This window comes from Theropithecus gelada, chromosome 1 (assembly GCF_003255815.1).
Source record: "Theropithecus gelada isolate Dixy chromosome 1, Tgel_1.0, whole genome shotgun sequence".
NCBI classification, from domain to species: domain Eukaryota; kingdom Metazoa; phylum Chordata; class Mammalia; order Primates; family Cercopithecidae; genus Theropithecus; species Theropithecus gelada.
The window spans coordinates 131601559-131618487 of record NC_037668.1 but is presented as its reverse complement, the minus strand read 5'-3'; the positions used below and the strand labels follow the sequence as shown (position 1 = coordinate 131618487).

The following is a 16929-nucleotide window of genomic DNA, read 5'->3' as shown; positions in this document are numbered from 1 at the left end:
AAATAACTTTGTTATTCACAAGAGACTATTGAGAAATGACGAACAGGGAAGAAGATATTTAAGTCCCCTATCTCAGACTTCTAATTTCAAAAATGACTTAATCATCTCCATCTGAGAGACGAATACCTACTAGCCAATGTCCTCAGTGTCCTTCAAGAGTGTTTTCCAAATTATTTTGGCGGCTCCTTTGTGAGTCATGAAATCAATCTGGGAAATCACCACAGGCATTTAAAAAAAAAATCAAATGAAAACATCTGATTGCATCACATAGAATAGGACTCTGTACTGTTTTATTTTTATTACATATATTTTTATATACCTATGTACACCTATAAATACATAAAAAATTGTATAAAGAGTCATAATGAAAACTGCATTTCTGACAGAAATTCAGATCAAATGAGTTGGAGACCTTTGTTTTATTTTACGGAAACTTCCATATTGCTCCTAGCTTAAATATCATTTAAATATGGGCTGAAATTTTAAGATAAGGGAAAACTACACTGCCAGTGAAATGATAAATCCCATGAACTCTGTTTGTTGAAGGGGATGAAACTTTGGGTTGATTGAGAAGTCCATTTGGAGAAGATTCACTACTAGAAGAACGGAAGGTGTCTGGGGTCCTGAAATACAAACAATGATGAAATGGGGTTAAAGTCTTGAGTTTGAGTCTATTTGAGTCTCAAAAAGTGTTCAGTGCCATGGCTGAATGTCTCAGTAGTTTAGAATAAGCTTCTGTTCAGGTCAGTTTTTAATATACCATCCAGAGGGCTGGTTAAAGGTTTCTACGTTGACTCTCAGGCTGGAGGCTTTGGAGACTTGGCCTTGGCCAGAGGAGCCATAGACCCAGGGAGTATGGCCCAGGCCCAGCAGGAGCAGGCATAGGGAGGGGCTGCTCTGAGTAAACTCTCCACTGTGAGCTCAGCCTGGTGGAAACTGAACCCCTCCCTTCAACTGTTCAACTGTTTTCGACTTTAAATCTCATTAGAGAAGAAAATGAGGGGGAAGTGGTTGTTCACTCCAGGAGAGAGGGAGTCAGGCATGAAAGAGATGATTTTAGTGACCCAATTTCAGACTCTGCCAGCTAGGGCAGATGGAGACTTAATATACCAACTGAAGACTTAATTGTTGTTTCGTGTATTCCATTAATCTGTATGTGGGTGCTCTTCCACAAGATCCTTGATATCCCAACACTTTGGTATCCGGGCAATCCTTTATCCACCATTTTGCAGTGGCCTGCACTATGCACTACAGAACTGAAGTCTCCTAAGGGAAGTCTGAACCTAACACAAGACTATAAAGCATACTGCTCAACTACAAAGAAGAACCATTTCAGATGTAGCTGTCTAAGATTCAAGAAAGCATAAGGGGTACTTACTTTACTTTGCAAGTAGGGAAGTTAGATATTTCATGCAGACTTCTCTTGCAGTTGTAGATGCTAAAACCTAAAAGCAGTCATAAAAGTTTCTAGGGCTGAGTCTGCGATGAATAGAAAGACATTTAAGAGGTAACTGTCAGTCAGTCTGAAGCCTCAGGGCCTATCAGACAGACAGTAGCCTCAGTAGCTATCAGAATTTCAGACTAGCATCAATGTGGCCAAGGGAGCAATAATCAAGATGGCAACAATCTTGCGGTGTAGACCAGGAACATTCCCTGCTTTTCTATTGTGACACTTGTCCAGAAATTTTATATTATCCTGTGGATCTATTGTGGTGAGGAGACTTCAAAATGAGTGACACTGAATTTCTTACCATCCAGGCAGGTGGAAGTTCGAAGAAGATTAAATTTGATTTAAAACAATAATGGAATATGAAAGCTTGTATGCAGTGTTGTGATGTGATACACACATACACACATAAATATATATAGCATATTCATTTAAAATTAATGTATATTTCTAATGCATTTAGTTCTCATTTCAAATTTATTCATACACATTAGGTTTAGTGTAGAGTTTATGTGTATGGTCTCTGGAGTCAGATAGCTACAGCATGAATCTCAGCTTATTTACTATGTGATCTCATACAACTTTCTTACCTCTCTGAGTTTTAGTTTCTCACCCGTAAAATGAGGATAATAGCATGGTTGATCTGCTTAAAGTGATTCTTGATTGCTAAATTTCTTAGAAATTTCTCTGGAACATAGAAAGAATTTAGTAAATAATAGATCTCTTTAAAAGTTCTCTTATTAAAGCATAAGCTATTTTCTCTTTTGAATACATGCATTTGACATTTTAACTTATTTTCTGTATTTTTTATTTGCTTATATATACAATTTACTCTCCAAACTGCACTTTGCTCTGTCACTTCATAAATTAGTTTTCACCCCGTGTACCTGTATACTTACACCCCTTCCGCCAAATTCTATGCTCAAAGTCTGACCAAGAGTTTATTTAGTGTTTTCTCCTCTTCCACTCTCAATTTTGTGTTTCTTATGTGGCAGTAAAAATTTTGGACACAATTTTACTTCTAGTTTCATGACTGTCTGAGACTGAGCATCAAGTTCCACTTTATTTATGTATCACTGCATTCTCCATCCCAATTCCTGATACTGGATTCTAGGCTGCACCTTAGTCTGTGCATTCAGTTAACAAACATTTTTTTGCTTGTTTTCGCTCTGCCAGGCAATGTGACAATCACTAAAGACTGTCACAGATAAAATAACCCCTGATATCCATTGATATAGCTGTAAATCTTGCATTCACATGGTATGGCTTTACTAGCCAATAAAGTTCCCCTTTTACTTAAACCAATGTCTTAGTCTATCTGGGCTTCTATAACAAAATGTCACAGACTAGGTAGCTTATAAGCAGCTCAAGTCTATTTCTTACAAATCTGGAGACTGGAAAGTCCAAGATTAAGGTGCCAACAGATTCAGTGTCTGGTGAGAGCCTGTTTACTGGTTTATATGTGACACCTTCTAGCTGTGTCCTCATGTACTGTAAGGATCAACACACCTCCCTGGGGACTACTGGTATCTTTGGATCTTTGTCCTCTCCAAATCTCATGTTTAAATGTGACTCCCAATTTAGGAAATGGGGCCTAATGAGGTGTTGGATTATGAGGGCATATTCTTCTTGAATGGCTTGGTGTTGTCCCCTTGGTAATGAGTGAATTCTCACTCTATTAGTTCATGAGAGAGAGGTTGTTTAAAAAAGCCTGACACCTCCTTTCTCTCTTGCTCTCTCATAACACCTCTGCTTCCTATTTGCCTTCTACCTGGTTGAAAGCTTCCTGAGGCCCTCACCAGAAACAGCAGCCAGCACTGTGTTTCTTGTACAGTTTACAGAAACATGAGCCAAAATAAATCCTTTTTCTTTATAAATTACCCAGCATCATGTGTTCCTTTGTAGCAATGCAAAATGGACTAAAATAGTCACTAATCCCATTTATGAGGGCCCCACCCTTATGACTTACTCACCTCTCAATGGCCTCAACTCCTAACACCATCACATTGGTGATTAAGTTTCAACATAAGAATTTAGGGGCCGACTGGATGGGACACAAACATTAAAACCATAGCAACTAGTTTGAGTTGTGTTTCTTTCACTTATAACCCTAAATGTCCTGAGTAGTATGAGACCATTTCATCATATACTAAATCCTCATGTGCTCTAGAGTCTTATTCTGTATGATCTATTCTACTGTATTGATTTATTAATTTGTACCAGTCCTTGGACTTGAATTGCATTGTTTTATTATAGTAGCTTTTCAATATATTGTAATGTATTACTGGAAGAGTCTTTACTAATCACACATTCACATTTTGGAGGTAGTATTTTATATGGTGATTTTTCCAAGTGACTTAGATTTATTTTGTCTTGTTTTATTTATAAAGCATAGAAAAGAAACAAGAACTCAGAGGTATATGTTGGTGTTTTTACTTAGAATATAGTAATTTTATGTGTTAATTTTGAAGGATTGAATCTATACAATATTGAATTTGACAATACAAGAGAACAGTGTATTTTTCATTTATTCAAATCATTTACAATATTTAAGTGAATTTTAATGTTTACTTCCATACAGTTATATTGATTTCTAGATTGATTTACTCAGAAATAAGAAAATTATTTTTTATACTTTCTTTTCTTTTCTTTTCTTTTTTTTTTTTCTGAGACAGAGACTCGCTCTGTTGCCAGGCTGGATTGCAGTAGCATGGTCACTGTGACCTCCGCCTCCTGGGTTCAAGCAATTCTCCTGCTTCAGCCTCCCGAGTAGCTGAGACTACAGGCGCATGCCAGCATGCCCAGCTAATTTTTGTATTTTTAGTAGAGATGGGGTTTCACCATGTTGGCCAGAATGGTCTTGATCTCTTGACCTTGTGATCTGCCCTCTTCGGCCTCCCAGAGTACTGGGATTACAGGCGTGTGCCACCGTACCTGGCCCCCTTTGTTATACTTTCTAAATTGTTATTATTTGTGTAAATGAAGGATTTTTATTTTTATAATATGCTATCTTCAGGTATTCTCATTTTAATTTCAATTGTTTTTGTTTCCAAGTATTCAAACTATCACTGCACATAATAAAAAGTTTGCTTCTCACTTAATTTTCTTGTTTAATTACATTGATGTACCTTTCAAACAATTTAAAATAAAGCGGTAACAATTGTCTTACTCTTGACTTTACTAAGAATGCTGATTACACAATTAGGCATAAGGTTTCTGCCTCAAAAAATTATATACGGATGTTTAACTTTTAAAATGCCTTCTTTGTATTATATGAAGATCTTTATTTGACTGAATTTTATATGATTTTTAATTGATATCAAACCTTTTTTTTTTTTTTTTTTTTTTGCGTTTCTAGAATAAATCTTTTTTGGCTTTGCTATGCTCTTTTAACCTTTATTTGCACTGAAAATAATGAGAAAGAATCACATGCTAGATGTTTTTGAAACTTTTTTTTACCCCTATCTGTAGAATAATTTAAATTACAGAAAAATAACTGTTTTTTCAAATAAATGTACTTTTTGAGAATACCAACAAGAGCTTGTCACCATTCTTTTAGAAAAAATGTACCTACATTACACAGAAAGCCTAAGATCCCAACTAATTTCCTAAAGTATAACTGAAAAATATGAACATTTGTAAGAGTAACAAACTATTTGTTTAGGATTTAATTTGATTAAAACATAACTTCTAATCTCAAAGCAATTGACATGGTTTTTAACAATTACATTCTTTGTATGCAGAAAAACCTTTTCTTCTATTTAAGTCAGTTTTTTCACTTAAATTGCTTTAATTCTCTAAAATTTCCTCCAGTATTTTTCTTAAAAAAATGTGGATACTAATTGCACAGCACTAGTCAAAAAGAAGATCATGCTGAAAGAATGGTAGAGGATAAGACATAATGGTACAGTTGCCTTGTGTATGACACTGTGATGTACTGATCATCAGCCATATCTATGCCTGACTCTGCCAGCCTATCAAGTGCATTTTTATTGCAACTTGAATATTTTCATGCACACCATTTTCATGAAAATGTTTTACAAAGTTTAGGGGATTAAAATGTAATTTTTTCCTATATTACCATTGGCCAAAGCTTTGTACTGAGAAATAAATATATTCTCAGAAATTTGGGTATTGAAAAGCAAGAGGCTTTCTATCAAGAAAAGTTTCCATTTTAAAAACATAGAAATATTTTCTATTCTTGCAAAAACCTATGTGTAATCTTCAAATCTTTTAAAAGTTCACATTCCAAAACAAGTTTTGAAATATTTGTTGCTAGAGTTTCATCTTTCCTAGAGAATTTTCATGTCTACTACTACCACAGATAAATTTTGGAGCACTTATTATTAAGATAAACTTGATAAGACAATTTTTACTTGTTCATATATTGAAATTGTACAATTTCAAATATACTAGATGTGTCCTCCAAGTTATTTATAACTGGAAAAAATTCAACTTCATATTTAAATATTAAGAAATACTTAAATGCAAGTAATAGAAGGGAAATGGCAGTAATAGAATCTTTACTTCTGAGGTAGTTTTAGTCAAAAGTAACAGATGCCAAGAACAAAATGGAACTTATTGAGATAATATTGATGCCTAATGAGATCAGAGACCTTAGGAAAGGTTGACACCAGGACAGTTCCAGAAAACTTTCCAGCAGAGACACTGGGACTTCTTTTTTGGAGCCAGAACTTTAATGTGACCCATCTCAAAATAATTCTGTCTCTTTCTCTTTCCATTAAAAACTTTAAGTTCCTGGATAAATAATCTGGATTAGAAGTATCAATTGTCCACTGTTGCTTTGATATTTGATGGCCACTGTGAGATGGTCATCAGATGCAAGTATGGTCACCCTGGACCTATTCCTGTATATCAATGACAATAAGTACAGTAAAGGGCATTTTTAGCTATATTGATGTTTTTCAAAACTATCATATTGCAATTCTAATCTTTCTGGAATGATTCACTATGTTCACTATTCCCAGTAGTGAGCAAAATAATTTTTACCATTTATATTTAATTGTGAGTTGTTTAATTCTATCCTGATCATGGGTGTTTCAGGACAAATATCCTACTTGGGAATTCCTTATATCTTAAGCAGATGAATGAGAAGAATGGAAAATTGGCTGCTGTTTTTTAAATACAAAAATATCTACAAATAATAGAATTAATAACTATAAGTTAAAATTGAATTTTTAAGTCTGCATCTAATATTAAAATGCTATTTTTTGAAGCTATGTGCAAAGTTTCAGTTTGTAGGATTGCATCCTGAGACTGCATCATCCTCATCAACCGAAATCTTTACTTCTAGGAGTTAAAGAGTGTATGTTTCTTTATATTGATAATTTACTTTATATTAATAAGTAAGAAAGGTTTAATGACTTGGTAATGGTTACATAATCTGACATGCCTTATATAAGTATCTACATACAAACCTCTTGGAGGTGTCAGACAAAGAAGATCTTGAATCTTTTTTTTTGAGACGGAGTCTCACTCTGTCACCCAGGCTGGAGTACAGTGGCCGGATCTCAGCTCATTGCAAGCTCCGCTTCCCGGGTTTATGCCATTCTCCTGTCTCAGCGTCCCAAGTAGTTGGGACTATAGGCGCCCGCCACCTCGCCGGGCTAGCTTTTTGTATTTTTTTTAGTAGAGACGGGGTTTCACCGTGTTAGCCAGGATGGTCTTGATCTCCTGACCTCGTGATCCGCTGTCTCGGCCTCCCAAAGTGCTGGGATTACAGGCTTCAGCCACCGTGCCCGGCCTAGATCTTGAATCTTTACTGATCTCAGTTGAAAGTGAGTTTCTATTTTGTGTGGCATGTATTTAAGATAGTGAACACAGGAGCAATTTGTTGCTGCATAATTATGTTAAACTTTTAAAATTTGACTAACGTATTTTAATGATAAATTTCTAATAAAATTAAATAACTTTATAGAATTTCAAATTTATTTCTACATTGCAGAAGTTCATTCTATGATGGTTATATTTTAACTTTGAAACATTGACTCTGGTTGAATGTTGATTTTAATTCTCAGGCATTTGACAGTTCACCAAAAAATCTTCCCAGTATACCTCTGTTATAGATAAAATTATCTTTAAACAGTGATTGTAATAAGGGAATATGGTGACTTGCGTGCTTTTTGGAAAATAGCCATCTTTTATTAGGAGAAGTCTTCCCTTGACTCAGGAGCAGTTTCAGGATACGCATATATAGAGTAACGAGGAAAGGAGAGAATATATTATCTATTCACTAATTCTGGCAATTTGGGATGCTTGAGGTAGATACTAAATTTACTTCTTATTTTTTTGGATTATGGTAGACCTTTGGAATCTACATTCAACATTTGATACTGTGTGTGACTCCTGATGAACACGCTGAAGATACATGATGTCCAGTAATTTTTACTGGGGATAATACCTACAACATACATAAGATGATGTTATTAAAATACATTTAAAATTACACAAGACATTTTAAAATTATTTAAGATAATGTATATAAAGAGTTTAACACAAATTTCAATTACCTTGGCTTAAGATGATTTAACTGTTTTGTAAGTTAACCAAGACCTACCATTTACTTCCTATTTAGTCTATGGCTGAATTTGGCATTTTTGAAAATCTTTTGATATCCTCTGAGAACTTATTATTATTTGTACTAATTTACTTCCTAATGAAAGCTATTAACAAGATTTACTTTAGGAAGTTTATCTCAGACAGGTTTATGTCCTTATGGAGCTTACAGTGTTAATTTCAAAGATGAAAAGGAAAGTTGTGTGTGAAACAGCACAAAGTACTTTGCAGCTTGTCCCAGGAGTTACAGGGAGTAGCATGGACTGTGGAAACTCACATAAAGTTCTTCAAAATTTACTGTTTCTTTTGCTTCCTGAAAATTGTAATCAGTTCCTCTTTTCCTACTTAACATGAAAAATAAGTCCAATGGAATAGTCCATTCATTAATAAAGTTCTATTATTTTTTCTTCATGAAATGACTAATTTAACAAATTAAATCCTTCATTTATTAAGGTTTGTCTATTACTTATTTTTCCTCTATTCATTTCTGTACAAACCACAGAGATTTATCTTTAAATTTTCTTAGCACTATCAATGTACCTATTTAAGGATAATTTATAGCACATCTGTTGTATTAGTTGGGATATTTTAAATTAAATTCACAGAACTTTATATTAAGTAGAAATACCAATTTCAGAGAAGGACTCTTAATATCTTTATTTAGACTATGATATGGTTTGGCTCTGCATCCCCACCCAAATCTCATCACATATTGTAATCCCCACCTGTCAAGGGAGGGACCAGGAGGGATATGATTGGATCGTGAGGGTGGTTTCCCCCATGCTGCCCTCAGGATACTGAGTAACTCAGCAGAGCTGATGGTTTTAAAGTGTGACACTTCATTCTTGCACTTCTCTCTCCTGCCACTATGTGAAGAAGGTCCTTGCTTTCTCTTTGCCTTCCACTATGATTGTAAGCTTTTTGAATCCTCCCCAGCCATGAGGAACTATGAGCCAGTTAAACCTCTTTCTTTTATAAATGACTCAGTCTTGGTATTTATTTATAACAGTGTGAACATGGACTAATATAGACCATATACATAATGCTTAACAAATTATTGCCAGAAGAATGTGGCATATACCATGATGGGTCTAGATTGGGCTGTTTGCCTGGAGAAGAGGTGCTGGAGGTAGAAGTTGAAGATGTGTGTATAAGACAAAGGAGAAAACTGCTAACAAAGTCTGACATGTAGTTTCCTTAAGAATAAAACTTTGTATTTTATTAATTTTTTTTTTTTTTACTGTTCTTGGAAGATAATCTGGTTCAAAACTAATGCTCAAAAAATCATTGTTGAATAAATGAATGAATGGGCAATACTGTTTCCTAACACAGTACATTACACTTCTGAGGAAGTCTGCTAGTTTCTAGGACTGCAGTGATTATCTATCCTTAGGTCAACGGTATAATAAAACATTATTAAATATTGTGACTCAGATTTGCATAATACAAATTACTATAATATGAATGAATCCATAATTCTTCAGTATATGGTGGTTTTTCTAACTGCATTGGAAATCCTTTGAGAACAAAGATAACAGGATCTACTTTTTGGTGTCCCAATATAGCAAGTAAATGTTCACCTAGTTAAATTGTGTTTGAATGAAGAGGGTTAAAAATGAGAGTTACTAACCAAATAGAGGATTAATTTGGTAGAATCAGCTCTAGTCTCGGTAAAGCTATATTTTTGTAGAATCTGATATATTCAGTTCTGTTAGTTAAATTAGCTACTTAATTATATTTGTTTATTTTACTTTGTGAGTTATGTCTTCTGTAAAGTCTGAAGATAAGAGAGTGAATTATTATAATATACATCCAAAAATTACATAACACTTACATAAAACTTCTATATCATAGGTGATTCATTTACTTGTGATTAGATATTTAGAAGATTGCAGCATGTAATTTAAAGATAAGGAATTCAAAGTTTTTCATCCACATTTATGTTCTTTGAGAATGAGCAACTGTAAACTGTGAGACATGAGTTCCTTTTTCTATACCTTTCTATACTTTGAATGAGTACTCAAATAATTATCTGATTTCTATTTGTGATGTAACCATGAATTAATTACACACGGAGATTCTGTTTTGAATGAATTTTGTTATTCGACATTTTTGTGCCTCCGTAATGTTTTTTTTTCTATTCATACTTTAATATTCTACTTTTTGGAATATATTACAGTAGTGAAACAAGACATTTATTATTGCTAATTAATGGTCATGTTACATGGTACAGAGATATAATTTTAAATACTTATTTTTATTTAAACTATGGAGTGCTTTGATTAAAAATATTTTTCTAATATTATAAATATTTGATCCTTGAAAAAATTGAAAACTATGTTTATAAATGGAAATCAGAATCTTTGGGCAGGAGGTCTTTGGCAAGGCAACTATTTTACACAAACAACTGAATCTGTTGGAGGGGACCACACGAAGCCTGCATCCCCTTTTGAACCCTCAGTAGCATCCTCCAGGGAAAGTCACTGTGTGAAGATTGTTTAAATGGCAGCAGTAGGGTGCGTAGTAACACTGCTCCTCAAAGGAAGCATCACCTTATCTGACCCAGTCTTGGAGTTAATCAGGCGCCTGCTTCAGGCAGTTGACAATAATGTCTCCAACCATTTCCATTTTTTAGCATTCAGGAGCCATCTGAGGACATATTTTGTTTGTATAATAGATCTTCACAGGATATGTTTTGTCAAAACTTAGGATGAACTTGGTCTTTTGCTGGATTTTAACTTCTAACAATTTATAAATGTAAGGATTTCTCAAGTTCTACGATGGCATTGATTAAGCATCCTAACAATGATATCAAACAACATGCTCTTACCTACGTGAGCCGTTTGGTAGAATAAAAGGTAACATCTTTTGGATTTGCAATAAGTATTTGAAGGGTTGCCCTTTTCATTTAACCTTTTCTGAGACATTAAGTATATGGTTTTCTTCCCCTATAATGAGCTTCTTAATTTAAAGAAGTATAAAGTTCTGTTTGTGAAAAAAGCTATTATGCAGCTTGAAATGTAGGCAGCAGTTACCTTGTTCAGTTTGTGGGAAATGATCCTCTTGGCAAAGCACTTCAAATGTAAAGAGCTGTGGAGAACACAGAGTTGGTTTGATTAATACAGCATGTTCAGTTATGATTCTGTCTATCATAGTCTTGATTAATACAGCATGTTCAATTATGACTCTGTCTATCTCTTCACTGCTTCAGTGGTTAAGCATATGCCGTTAGCTGCCAGAGTCAACACTCATATTTTTCTTTCCATTCTGTGAGAAGAACTTCAAATGTTATTATTCGTAAAGTCCTTTACTGCAGCCTGTTGGTCTGGACTAAGAACACACATTATTCCATGTCATATTAAGAATTCCAACCTAGAAAGGTCAACTGTTAGGTTTATCACAGTGTTTATGGAGGTGCCGATTATTTACTTACAACTGCAGAGTATTTGAGATATTTTTTAAATTTATAAATTAGAATGAAATATTGCTACAGTAATTAGCAATGTAGCATCATTATAATTTTTCTACTACAGCATTTTTTTTCATTATTTGTCACTCCTACTTCTGTACATACAAGCAAACCAGTGATTGTAAAAAACAACAATTAAGTATAAGTTGATAAATGACAGTATTCATTTCCCCCTTTTTTTTATTATTATACTTTAAGTTCTAGGGTACATGTGCACAATGTGCAGGTTTGTTACATATGTATACATGTGCCATGTTGGTGTGCTGCACCCATTATTATTATTATTATTTTTTTTTTGAGACGGAGTTCTACTCATGTTGCCCAGGCTAGAGTGCAATAGCGCAATCTCGGCTCACTGCAACCTCCGCCTCCTGGATTCAAGCAACTCTCCTGTCTCAGCCTCCAGAGTAGCTGAGATTACAGAAATCTGCCACCATGCCTGGCTAATTTTTTGTATTTTTAGTACAGATGGGATTTCACCATATTGGCCAGACTGGTCTTGAACTCCTGACCTCAGGTAATCCACCTGCTTAGGCCTCCAAAAGTGCTGGGTTTGCTGGTGTGAGCCACCGCACCCAGTTCATTTCCCACTTGTTTTTTTCACCTTTGTTTCAAAACATTTGTTTGTGTCATACCGAAAGCAGCTTTCTAGCCAATCAATCAACATTTTAAAAAGAAAGGAAAATGAAAAAACTGATGATTAATCATGAAATTCCTACAATGTCTTATCTAGACTTACCAAAAAAAAGTAATATGGAAGGAAATTGATAATATAAGGTACAGTATGATTTGGAAATACTTGCTTTTTACTTTTGTAAGACAAAAATATTATATCTTTCATTTCTTTTTATCCAGTAATAAATGAATTTTAAAAGGATAGAGACCCAGGGTAGAGTAATATGCTGTCATAGTATTCAGTGCTAGCCAACCCAGAAAGTCTGAGGGACACAAGACTTCTGCTTGTGTGATATCAGTTGCAAGGTCAGGAGATTGAAAAACCATCTTGTTTGATAATTCACTGGAAATATCCGCAGAACTTATGGCTACATTTATTACAGAGAAAAGATACAGAAAATCAGCCAAGGGAAGATATAGTCAAGGCAGAGTCTGGGAGAGATCCAAATATGGAGCTTCTGTTTATTCTCTTCCCATGAATTCATGAATGGTGTTATCTCCTCCTTGCCACGGAGTGTAACAATATCTACAAAATATTGCCAGTCAGGGAGGCTCACCTGAACCTAATCAACTTGGAAATAACAAAAAGAACAAGAGAAGACAAATGAAAAAAAGGACTGTGATATCAAGACCATTGGGCTATAAAATTCTATCTTTATGTTTGTAATGGAATCATTTAAATAAATAAGAGAAATGTGCAATGCTATATTACTGGCCAAAAGCATACATCACACTCAAAAGGAATTAGCATTAGGAAACCTAAGTTGAAGAATGCTTTACCAAAATGTATTAGAGTTAGGAAACCTGAGCTCTTGTTCCAGTCTTATAAAAATATCTACATAATTGTAAGATGTAATTTATAATATATATAATTATAAGATATCCATGTAATTTGTAAGAATATCTATGCAATTTATAAGATTTTCTATGTATTCAAGCTACTCCGAATCCCAGTGATTTTAGGAGGAAAATAAGATAATTTAATTTACTCTTTTGGGATCACAGAGACATTCGTTGATACTCAGTGATGAAGCCATGCACCCTCTCTCTAAGAAAATGGACAAATACTCTTAATAGTCACAATTGTCATAAATTTTGTGTGTGTTCAAGACATTTGATCCACATCCCTAAACCTAGTTTACGGAAACTCTAAAATTTGGTGACTTCTAAATAATCTCTCAGATTTAAAACTGTAGATTGATTTATAGCATAACATCAAAATCATATGTGAAATTCTATTTTTAAGTGAAATAGACACATATAGCATAAAAAGTGCAATTGTTTTCTAGAATGTCTAATGAAAGTCAGTTGTTCTTTTATTGTTTCCATATTATTCAAGTTTTACTATTGTGTGTATAGTGAGAAATATGTGGGTGTATATTTATATATGTACATGTATATATGTGTATGTACATACACACAGACACACATACACACACATGTTGTTTTGTTTCTCTGGCAAAGCCTAACTAATACAACAGAAAATAATTTGTCATTAGAATTTTAAAAGTATTTGCTCATTCTCCTTCTTAATCCACTGTCATTATTAAGTCCAATGCTATTCTTATTCCAGATCCGTTCTATGTCACCTATTTTTGCTCTTTGTAAACTTTCAGACCTTATTTTTTACCCATTTCAGACATTCTAAATTTCATGCTAAACTACTAAGATTTGGAAAATTTTTAATTGTATTTGCTGGGTGAAATCAATTTGAAAGTTCATGTACTTTGGTTCTAGAAAATGTCATCACATCATTTGGTAATTTTTTTTTTCTAATTTTTCTAATCTTTCTGAGACTTCTATTATTGAATACTAAATTTATGAATGGAGCTTTCTAGTTTACATATTTTGGTCTTTGTTCAACTTATGGAGTGATTTCATTGGAAAGAAAATAAGATATCTCTTTATTAAAGTTATTTATGCTAAAAAGTGATACTTTAGTTTCTAAGAGTGCCTTTTCCTCTAAATTTTTCTTTATTAAGGAAAAATTTTTTAATGCATGAATACCAAATCGTCTGTTTTTCTGGATATCAACTTTAGTTGTGCTCAAATTTTATTCTTAACCTTCACTGTTTTAATTTTCTCTAAATTCCTTTATTTTCTTGAAACGTTGATCTCTGTTTAAGCTTCTGTCTTAGCAGCTATCAGTCCATATTTGTGAATAGAGCACCAAAAAACTTATTGATAACTCGTGTGTGTGTGTGTGTGTGTGTGTGTGTGTGTGTGAGAGAGAGAGAGAGAGAGAGAGAAAGAGAGAGAGAGAGAGAGATTTCAGAATGGAATTTATTGAGTGGTAAGCTTTAATGTAAAATGAATGATTGGGAAGGCACTCATCTCTTTCTTTTAGAATGACTATACGTCATTGTTTGAAGGTATTTTCTCTTTGGCCAATTTTCCCAGAAAGGAATCTTTCCATGTGCTAGTGTGGCAGTGGGGGCCACATAGAGAGGAGAGCCTGGGGGCTGACTGTCCAATGGCAAACTTTCACCGAGTCCTGCTAGTTTTAGTAGAGGTCCCCAGTATTCATTGAGCCTATTATCTCAGGTTTAAATTACCTCTAGTTCAAACTTACTAGAGAATAAACAACAGGTCTTCTGAAAGGCAGGAGCTTATCCACAATTATGTGAAGGTATAAAGGGAGAGGAGTATTCACATGGCTGTGTAGGACAGGATAGCTGGTTGAGAGTTCTGGCGACTTTTTATACAGACTTTTTGCCTATCAGCCTCTTTGTTCTGTTAGAACTGGACCCTGCCTTCAGAACTATCTAGTAATTATCTTCCTGAAATGTTCTTTGCTCTCAACATCAGACTGTGCTTCAACCCCTTCCCTAACCCCCATCCTTAGAGGCAGATAAGTAGCTTCTGGCTTCATCCAGTCCACTCATATGACTACTATTTATTCCTGAATTTTCTAATTTATAAAACATTGTGATTTCTTGTGTTCTTTCCTATTTTAGTTCAGGTCCTGTGTTTACTTGTCAAATTTTACCAACATTGAATCTATTCTCAAAAGTCAAAATGACCATCATTAGCTCAGATATCATAGAAATATAGTCTGTTTTCTAAATACCAGTAACAATTGAACAACAATGGATGTTAAGTGGAGACTGAATATTTTAGTATTGGTTAGTATGTGTTTTCAAGTGAGCTATGTAATGGAGAAAATAATATAGTTATGGGGCATAAAAGTTTACTCATTTTTATTTAATATTTTAAAAAATAAAATTGAATTGAAACACAGTGACGAAGACTTGGAAGAAAAAGAGACATTACATTATAATCCTTTAAAAGTTAATTAGGCATTGTCTTCCCATAAAACCAAGTGTGCATTTAATAAAATCTGTCATAGCAAAAATAAATCTTATCTTCTAATTTTATGCTTTTCTTATAACTAGATATTTTACTTTTTTATCATTCGTATTCTCCTAGTTTTTTGTTGGAAAAAAATATAGTTTCTAAATTTAACAATGCATATTTTTCACTCCATTTAAAATCTCAGCTACAAGAGGATATCCCTGTAAATTCTGAATTCTCCATAAATTTTTACATATTTAAAGTCTGTTTTATTTAAATTTTTAATTTAAAAAATTCTTTCTTAGATACTGCATGTAATTCTATGCTTTCTTAGAATTGCACCTATATCACTGGCACCCAATCACTACGAAATATTAAGAAATAATTATTTAGCAAACACAGGATATATTTAGGAAACCAAAGTTTTTTGTCTGCATGTTATTTAAATTGATTGCTGAAACTATGATGTAGACACATGAAACATTTTATTAGTATAATACTTTTTAAATTATCAGGAGTATTTTAAGATAAATAACTCATTTTTAATTTTAAATAAGCCAATGTAACAGACTGAATGGGACATTTATTTACTTTTAGAGTCACTGAAATGGTTCCTACTGGACCTATTGCCATACAACAGTCTGAAGACATGAAATCTTCTGTAATAAATTACAGATAAAGTTATAATGACACTAGTCATTGCATTGAAGATACTAGCACTGACAAACATACCAGCTGAAATTGAAAACATATTTTGCCATGTTTAAAACCAAATATATCTATGAACAGATTTAGTGTTCTGCTGGTTCAATTTATTGCCAGTTAATAGAAAATTTCTATTTTTAAAATAGAGTGCTTTGATGTCTGGTGCATATTGTTCTTTCAAAAAGCACATTAAATATTAAAATACTTTTTATAGATGTGATTAAAACTTTTTAATGATCAGGAATAAATATAGAACTCCACGTTGCTAAAATAAAATGGAAGTGGATAACAGCCCAGTGTTTAAAAAAATACAGGATTAGCATGATGTATTTATTATTATTGAATTGCAGCCAGTCTGGTAAAACTTAATTAGAATTTAAAATATATATATATATCAAAGGTTTTCTGATATTGCTTTGCCAATTTCATTTACTGATAAGAAAAGATAAAAGAAAAGACAAAAGATGTTTTTGTCTTTATTTACAGAGGATTTCAGTTATTTTGTGCTAGAGAGGCATTTCATATTGAACTATATTTTTTCTATAAATATAACCAACTTTCTCTAGACAAGAGTTAATTTAAGGGTTAGCTGAAATTCACCAAAATTTGATATATTTTCAAGTTAAGTTATTGATAGAAATAAGAACATTTAACTTTTATTATGTGAGAAAAAAAGGATAGTTATATTTTTCATACTTAGGGTTCAAGTTAATGCATATCATAGTTAGGGTTGAAGTTAGTGCATAAGAATTATAAAAAGCAG

At 33.4% G+C, this 16929-nt stretch overlaps 1 long non-coding RNA gene across 1 annotated transcript; it reads right to left on the bottom strand.

The window, feature by feature from the left end:
• Positions 1-268: 268 nt before the first annotated feature.
• On the bottom strand, positions 269-11115 carry LOC112611923. Its single transcript, XR_003116793.1, has 2 exons — positions 11059-11115; positions 269-623 (listed from the first exon to the last, which is right to left on the bottom strand). It is a non-coding gene; the product is annotated as an uncharacterized LOC112611923 (long non-coding RNA).
• Between the last annotated feature and the right edge of the window lie 5814 nt (positions 11116-16929).